General features: G+C 40.8%; 1 long non-coding RNA gene across 2 annotated transcripts in view; it reads left to right on the plus strand.

Moving 5' to 3' along the window:
- The window catches only part of LOC110499098, a 44,229-nt gene extending 41,659 nt beyond the window's left edge, over positions 1-2,570 (plus strand). For both annotated transcript variants that reach the window (XR_005037959.1, XR_005037958.1), the window contains exons 13-14: positions 680-717; positions 2,270-2,570. This is a non-coding gene — a long non-coding RNA (uncharacterized LOC110499098). The remainder of the gene's footprint in view (positions 1-679; positions 718-2,269) is intronic.
- The last annotated feature ends 6,272 nt before the right edge of the window (positions 2,571-8,842 follow it).

The raw sequence follows: 8,842 nt of genomic DNA on the forward strand, positions 1-8,842 counted from the left end.
GGAGATGTGTGAGTGTTGTCAGGCTGAGGCTGAGCCGCTCCCTGGAGCTGTGGATAAGTGACCCTGATCCCACTACACCAGAGACCAGCTACAGTACCTACCGCCTGTGACGAGAGTCTGAATGCAAACACACACACCCCTTACAGTACGACAAACTGCTGATGCAACAGGCACCATCGCCTTGTGCGATGCACACACAGAAAGTAATGTATAAGAAAATGCGCGTCCATAATCTGAGGGGTTTGACTAAGGTTTGGCTGTTATTAACTTCAATCTGAGCCTCATTGCATTTCTAGCACGCTGCAGATGTCACTGTACTGGACGTGTCTGCCCTTCCCCTATATTACAGCCCTCAAAGTCGCCCCTTTACAAATACGGAGTGGCTGCATGGCGGAATTCTCTTGACGCCTCTTCCCGATCGCTAAACAACCAAACAAATTAGGCTACAAAATATATATATTTTTGAAATGTTCTTTCAAATCGCTGTGGGTTTTTTATTTCAGCTGTTCAGAAATATGACGCAGAGAAATGCGCAGAACGTGTTTAGGTTGTTTAGCTCTGGGGAAGAGGTGTCTAAGGGGGTGAAAACTGGGCGGTCACTCAGCCTTACAAATAAGCCCCTATATATGTTGCTAGGGACAAACGTTTTCAACCAAATCCTACCCTCCTTTCCTTGTAGGAACGTAGAAAGGTGGAGAGTGAAATAGGACAGAAATTGTGAGTATGCCATTTTGTTTGTCCATGGTAGTTAGTGCTTCACTCTATTTGTCTGCCATATTGGTAGAGGACTATGAATGTAAAGCCAGTCAATGAGAAAGCCATCAAATTATATATGGTTGTGGAATGTATTCGGAATACCCAAGACAAATCTTATATAACATTTAAAATGAACCCCTACCCCACCTATCCTCCCCTTTATTGATATAAATTGCATAGCAGTCTTTTGGTTACATAAGCAAGTCAGGCAGCCCAACCTGTGGTCAGCACTGACATGTACACGCATTCACATACATATGCACTGAGCAGGCTCAGAATGGAACACCGTGTTTCATAATATGGCATTGACATTGGAGGACTTTAGGGGTCAAAGTGACTGTAGCAGACTCTTCACTCGGACCCACTCAAACATACTGTGTCGTATGCTTAGAGCCTAGAGTTTTTGTGGACCACATGAACAAGTCCTGGTTTGTCTTGGTCAGTAGGGCTGGCACAATTACAGCATAATCCTGAAACCGACGAACCATTGTTATTATTTTTCACAACCGTTTTGTTTTTATTTACGAACGACTGACTGAAGACGGGACAGTCGGTTATTCGTGCGGTTGAGTCGGTTTCTGCGGTAACACGGACTACTCACAACGTGATGAATCTTTGTTGCTCCTTGCTGAAACAAGCAAGTTGTTGTAGCAAACAAGTATTTGGTTGCCTAGGCAATGGCCCCACCCTGCAGTCGGGAGAGGAGACAACTTGCAGTCAGGAGGAGAGGAGACAACTTGCAGTCAGGAGGAGAGGAGAAAATGTGCCTCTTAAAATCCCCAAAAAAGACCAATAACCATCATCCAAAATTCCATGACTGTCACAGCCCTCCTGGTCAGGTGACGTGGCTTCATTTGGCATGTGGACCACCAGTTTAACTAGGATAATGTGAAGTTACCTTTGCCACATTAGCCCTCAAATGTAAACCTACGCTGAATAATCAAGGGAAAACTGATTGTCTGGGATGAGGTGTCAGAGTTCATGAAAAGATGATAAGCACAATATCAATGAAGACATAAAAAGTAAATGAAAAGTAAGGTAGGACTACCCATAATTTACACTTAAAAGGTACGTTTTTAGCCTAGTCTTAAATGTAGATGTGTGTATATACATGCACACACTGTGTGTGTGTGTGTGTGTGTGTGTGTGTGTGTGTGTGTGTGTGTACATACATGCATACTGTGACGGCCCTGAATTTTATGAACCGTGTCAGTGCTTCTCCTTCCAATAGGGCGCTTCCCCTTCAATTGCCAATTAAATAGGGCTTTTCCTTCCAATAGGGTGCTTTCCTTTTAATTCCCAATTAAATAGCCAGCATCAGCTGCGCAAAAGTGGGGTTGTGATGGAGACATGAATGAGGATGTGTTCAACCCTCAGTTCTGAAGCTTCTCTATTCAGGTTGTTTTGTTGCATTTAAATGTGTGTTTTGTAGCCTAATAGAGTTTACCCAGGATCGGATCCACTCTTTGTGTCCGTGGACTTACACCTCTCTGTTCTTCGTGGCCTTTTTCAGCTGGAGATCTGTTGGCGGATTGGATTGTCTGACTGACCGACTGACTACAACCTTTTTGTATACGGTATTTCATTTGTTTTGATGTGATGTATACAGTGATGATTTATGTAGTTAGTTGTATTTGAGGACTTAGTAAGAGTTGATACGCTTTATAGTTGTGTGGTAAAATAATTGTTATTGATTGTATGATTAATACTGGGTTTACGCTACACTTGAGTGAACGGACAAACATTGCGTGACAAAGGTCACTTGGGTTCTCTGAACTCCTTTACCGGGCTGGACTCTTTTTAGACCCGAGGTACAGGACATTTCTGGTGGAACCAGAACTCATTGTGTTATATGTGTATAATGTGTGTAATCATTGATGTTGGTAATACAACCCACGCAAAAGAATACAGTTGTTTTTGAAGTTCTTTCCAATGTTTTAAGGGTTTATGAAAAGTTTATTTCCATCCTGACTTTTACATAAGTCCTTTGTATTGGTGTAGACTAGACGGACCAGATGGGACTCATTCCCTCCCAAACCAAAAGGAGAAACCAATGTTTTCTCTGGTAGGCACAACCTACCTGGCACCCCTACAAATAATAACCAAGTCAAAACCGTTACAATACATACATACATACATACATACATTCTTGTGCTGCTGTAATATAAAAATTAACTTTTTTTTACTAGAATAAATGCATTTTCTGAACACCTCACAACATCAAGTACATATTAAATCTTTAATATTTTTTTCCCCACATCAGGCATTAAAGCCATTTTATTATTGTCAATTTTTTGTCTGAAATGGACACCATTTAGCTTCAACCCTGTCACAGACAATATGGAAGTTGTCTGAATATGATTATATATTTATAATCATATAAATGCTTGTTATAAGATCAACATGTACCTAATGCTCATGTGTCCCCCAAACCAATTAAATACTTATAAATATAAAATGTATGTAAAATCTCAGAATTTTGCTATATTAAACCCTGAAATAGACATTGTGTCAGCAGGTCATCATTTAAATTTAAAAAATGCTTTCAATTCAGAGTTTTGACATGAATCTGATCTTCTTGAGATTGTCCTTAACATTTCAGACTGAGCTCAGAAAACATCAAATTCATATTTATTCATCTTTGACATTTTTATTTAACAAATATTGTCTTGTAACGGGGTAGAAGAGACACATCGGTTTCCATATGAGCTAATTTAGTTTACAATCAAAATCCCTCCAAGATTTACCCCCAAAACATTGCATTTCATTGTATGTAACCATGTAATAAGGACATTTAGATATAGTTAGATTAATATGGGTTTTATTAACCAAACTGCAGTAACATTCAACAGGTTTCATCAGAAAAGTTCAGCGTGTCATCAAACAATGGGAACATTTTCCAAGGGCATTTAGAATGCTAGAACAGCTGTAACTACAGTACTAGTGTCAGCATGACAATCCTTCTTCTCAGAGCACCATATTCATTCATTCGTTTTCTTTCTGAGAGTCTGGCCAACACAACTCTCTCAACGTCTTGGTGGCGGGATGTCACACGCTGTGGGGGTGGAATCATCTCAAGGACTTCATAAAAAAAAATATTTAAAAAAAAAATAATTAAGTTAAAATGGATGCTATATTTATTTCAATTCATTATACTGGACATTTCAATTTATATACAAAATCTTTTAACATTTTTATTTTGGTGATCCAATACTTGAAATATAACATAAAAAGTCAGAGGGGCTGCAATATTACCCGAGCCCAAGAATGTCCCATATAGACTAAGCAACAAAAAAAAGAAACGTCCTCTCACTGTCAACTGCGTTTATATTCAGAAAACTTAACGTGGAAATATTTGTATGAACATAAGATTCAACAACTGAGATGTACAGTGCCTTGCGAAAGTATTCGGCCCCCTTGAACTTTGCGACCTTTTGCCACATTTCAGGCTTCAAACATAAAGATATAAAACTGTATTTTTTTGTGAAGAATCAACAACAAGTGGGACACAATCATGAAGTGGAACGACATTTATTGGATATTTCAAACTTTTTTAACAAATCAAAAACTGAAAAATTGGGCGTGCAAAATTATTCAGCCCCCTTAAGTTAATACTTTGTAGCGCCACCTTTTGCTGCGATTACAGCTGTAAGTCGCTTGGGGTATGTCTCTATCAGTTTTGCACATTGAGAGACTAAAATGTTTTCCCATTCCTCCTTGCAAAACAGCTCGAGCTCAGTGAGGTTGGATGGAGAGCATTTGTGAACAGCAGTTTTCAGTTCTTTCCACAGATTCTCAATTGGATTCAGGTCTGGACTTTGACTTGGCCATTCTAACACCTGGATATGTTTATTTTTGAACCATTCCATTGTAGATTTTGCTTTATGTTTTGGATCATTGTCTTGTTGGAAGACAAATCTCCGTCCCAGTCTCAGGTCTTTTGCAGACTCCATCAGGTTCTCTTCCAGAATGGTCCTGTATTTGGCTCCATCCATCTTCCCATCAATTTTAACCATCTTCCCTGTCCCTGCTGAAGAAAAGCAGGCCCAAACCATGATGCTGCCACCACCATGTTTGACAGTGGGGATGGTGTGTTCAGCTGTGTTGCTTTTACGCCAAACATAACGTTTTGCATTGTTGCCAAAAAGTTCAATTTTGGTTTCATCTGACCAGAGCACCTTCTTCCACATGTTTGGTGTGTCTCCCAGGTGGCTTGTGGCAAACTTTAAACAACACTTTTTATGGATATCTTTAAGAAATGGCTTTCTTCTTGCCACTCTTCCATAAAGGCCAGATTTGTGCAATATACGACTGATAGTTGTCCTATGGACAGAGTCTCCCACCTCAGCTGTAGATCTCTGCAGTTCATCCAGAGTGATCATGGGCCTCTTGGCTGCATCTCTGATCAGTCTTCTCCTTGTATGAGCTGAAAGTTTAGAGGGACGGCCAGGTCTTGGTAGATTTGCAGTGGTCTGATACTCCTTCCATTTCAATATTATCGCTTGCACAGTGCTCCTTGGGATGTTTAAAGCTTGGGAAATCTTTTTGTATCCAAATCCGGCTTTAAACTTCTTCACAACAGTATCTCGGACCTGCCTGGTGTGTTCCTTGTTCTTCATGATGCTCTCTGCACTTTTAACGGACCTCTGAGACTATCACAGTGCAGGTGCATTTATACGGAGACTTGATTACGCACAGGTGCATTGTATTTATCATCATTAGTCATTTAGGTCAACATTGGATCATTCAGAGATCCTCACTGAACTTCTGGAGAGAGTTTGCTGTGCTGAAAGTAAAGGGGCTGAATAATTTTGCACGCCCAATTTTTAAGTTTTTGATTTGTTAAAAAAGTTTGAAATATCCAATAAATGTCGTTCCACTTCACGATTGTGTCCCACTTGTTGCTGATTCTTCACAAAAAAATACAGTTTTATATCTTTATGTTTGAAGCCTGAAATGTGGCAAAAGGTCGCAAAGTTCAAGGGGGCCAAATACTTTCGCAAGGCACTGTAAACTGAACAAGTTCCACAAACATGTGACTCACAGAAATGTAATAAATGTGTCCCTGAAAAAAGGGGACGGGGTCAAAATCAAAAGTAAGTCTGTATCTGGTGTGGCCACCAGCTGCATTAAGTACTGCAGTGCATCTCCTCCTCATGGACTGTACCAGATTTGCCAGTTCTTGCTGTGAGATGTTACCCCACTCTTCCACCAAGGCACCTGCAAGTTCCTGAAGATTTCTGGGGGGACTGGCCCTAGCACTCACCCTCCGATCCAACAGACCCCAGACGTGCTCAATGGGATTGAGATCCGGGCTCTTCGCTGGCCATGGCAGAACACTGACATTCCTTTCTTGCAGGAAATCACGCACAGAACGAGCAGTATGGCTGGTGGCATTGTCATGCTGGAGGGTCATGTCAGGGTGAGCCTGCAGGAAGGGTACCACATGGGGGAGGAGGATGTCTTCCCTGTAATGCACAGCGTTGAGATTACCTGCAAGGACAACAAGCTCAGTCCAATGATGTTGTGACACACCGCCCCAGACCACGACGGACTCTCCACCTCCAAATCGATCCCACTCCAGTGTACAGGCCTCAGTGTAACGCTCATTCCTTCGACTCTCCACCTCCAAATCGATCCCACTCCAGTGTACAGGCCTCAGTGTAACGCTAATTCCTTCGACGATAAACGCGAATCCGACCAGCACCCCTGGTGAGACAAAACCGCGACTCGTCATTGAAAGAGCACTTTTTGCCAGTCATGTCTGATCCAGCGACGGTTGGATTGTGCCCATAGGCAATGTTGTTGCCTGTGATGTCTGGTGAGGACCTGCCTTACAACAGACCTGCAAGCCCTCAGTCCAGCCTCTCTCAGCCTATTGCGGACAGTCTGAGCACTGATGGAGGGATTGTGTGTTCCTGGTGTAACAACAGACCTACAAGCCCTCAGTCCAGCCTCTCTCAGCCTATTGCGGACAGTCTGAACACTGATGGAGGGATTGTTCGTTCCTGGTGTAACTTGGGCAGTTGTTTCCATCCTGTACCTGTCCCGCAGGTATGATGTTCGGATGTACCGATCCTGTGCAGGTGTTGTTACATGTGGTCTGCCACTGCGAGGACGATCAGCTGTCCGTCCTGTCTCCCTGTAGCGCTGTTTTTGGCGTCTCACAGTACGGACATTGCAATTTATTGCCCTTGCCACATCTGCAGACCTCATGCCTCCTTGCAGCATGCCTAAGGTACATTCACGCAGATGAGCAGGGACCCTGGGCATCTTCCTTTTGGTGTTTTTCAGAGTCAGTAGAAAGGCCTCTTCAGTGTCCTAAGTTTTCATAACTGTGACCTTAATTGCCTAAGCTGTTAGTGTCTTAACAACCGTTCCACAGGTGCATGTTCATTAATTGTTTATGGTTAATTGAACAAGCATGGGAAATAGTGTTTAAACCCTTTACAATGAAGATCTGTGAAGTTATTTGGATTTTTACGAATTGTCTTTGAAAAAAGGGACGTTTCTTTTTATGCTGAGTTTTTGGGGTCACTTAGAAATGTCCTTGTTTTTGAAAGAAAAGCACTTTTTTTTGTCCATTTTTAAAATAACATCAAATTGATCAGAAATACAGTGTAGACATTGTTAATATTGTAAATGACTATTGTAGTTGGAAATGGCCTAATGGAATATCTACATAGGCGTACAGAGGCCCATTATCAGCAACCATCACTCCTGTGTTCTAATGTCACTTTGTTAATTAATCCAAGTTTGTCATTTTAAAAGGTTCATTGAACATTAGAAAACTCTTTTGCAATTATGTTAGCAGAGCTGAAAACTGTTGTTCTGATTAAAGAAGCAATTTACACTGGCATTCTTTAGACTAGTTGAGTATCTGCAGCATCAGCATTTGTGGGTTCGATTACAGGCTCAAAGTGGTACATGCATACATACAGTACCAGTCAAACGTTTGGACACACCTACTCATTCCAGGGTTTTTCTTTTATTCTTACTATTTTTATATTGTAGAATAGTAGTGAAGACTTCACAACTATGAAATGTTGTGATATCCAGGAATGTGGGGTTGTGTTACTATAAATGTTGGCTTTCAATTAAAATCATAAGGTTAAATTAAAAACAGGACACATCCAAGGTCACTTGCTCGATGAATGGTCATGTAGTAACCAAAAAAGTGTTAAACAAATCAGAATATATTTGAGTCTTCAGTAGCCACCCTTTGCCTTGAGGGTTTGCACACTCTTGGCATTCTCTCATCTGGAGTGCATTTCAATTAACAGGTGCATTGTGAAAAGTCCATTTGTGGAATTTCTTTCCTCCTTAATGCGTTTGAGCCAATCCGTTGTGTTGTGACAAGGTAGGGGTGGTATACAGAAGATAGCCCTATTTGGTAAAAGACCAAGTCCATATATGACAAGAACAGCTCAAATAAGCAAAGAGAAACGACAGTCCATCATTACTTTAAGACATGAAGGTCAGTCAATACAGAACATTTCAAGAACTTTGAAAGTTTCTTCAAGTGCAGTCGCAAAAACCAAGTGCTATGATGGAACTGGCTCTCAAGAGGACCGCCACAGGAACGGAAGACCCATAGTTCCCTCTGCTGCAGAGGACAAGTGTGCTGTAAACAAACAAAGGCTTGTCACCTAACTGCTGTTTTTAGAAGTGTTCAATAAACAGCCATAATTAAAACAACAAACTCATGTTTGTAAACAAATGGTTAAATTTGTGAATTGACATGCACAACCATATCCACACACACAATTTGCTGATATCAATTTAAATTTCCGATCAGAGTTATGGATTATTTTCAACAACATGGAATAGGAACCAGAATTATAAGAAGTGAAAAAAACAAGGCCTCTTTTTGTACTGTATTTTTACATTTGTTGTTTGTTTTAGTTTTTCACCTTTTCTCACCCTGGTTTGAAGTGAATTATGACCACAATCAAGTGTTTAACAATAAACAGAGACTGTTTTAGAGAAATGGTGTGACTTTGATTTTCTTATTCACCCCACCCCATAAATGAATTTAAAGGTGTAGTATGCAGAATTCTCTCCTCCATTTATTGTTTGCTAAAAT

The sequence above is a fragment of the Oncorhynchus mykiss genome, chromosome 20, assembly GCF_013265735.2.
Source record: "Oncorhynchus mykiss isolate Arlee chromosome 20, USDA_OmykA_1.1, whole genome shotgun sequence".
Taxonomy (NCBI): domain Eukaryota; kingdom Metazoa; phylum Chordata; class Actinopteri; order Salmoniformes; family Salmonidae; genus Oncorhynchus; species Oncorhynchus mykiss.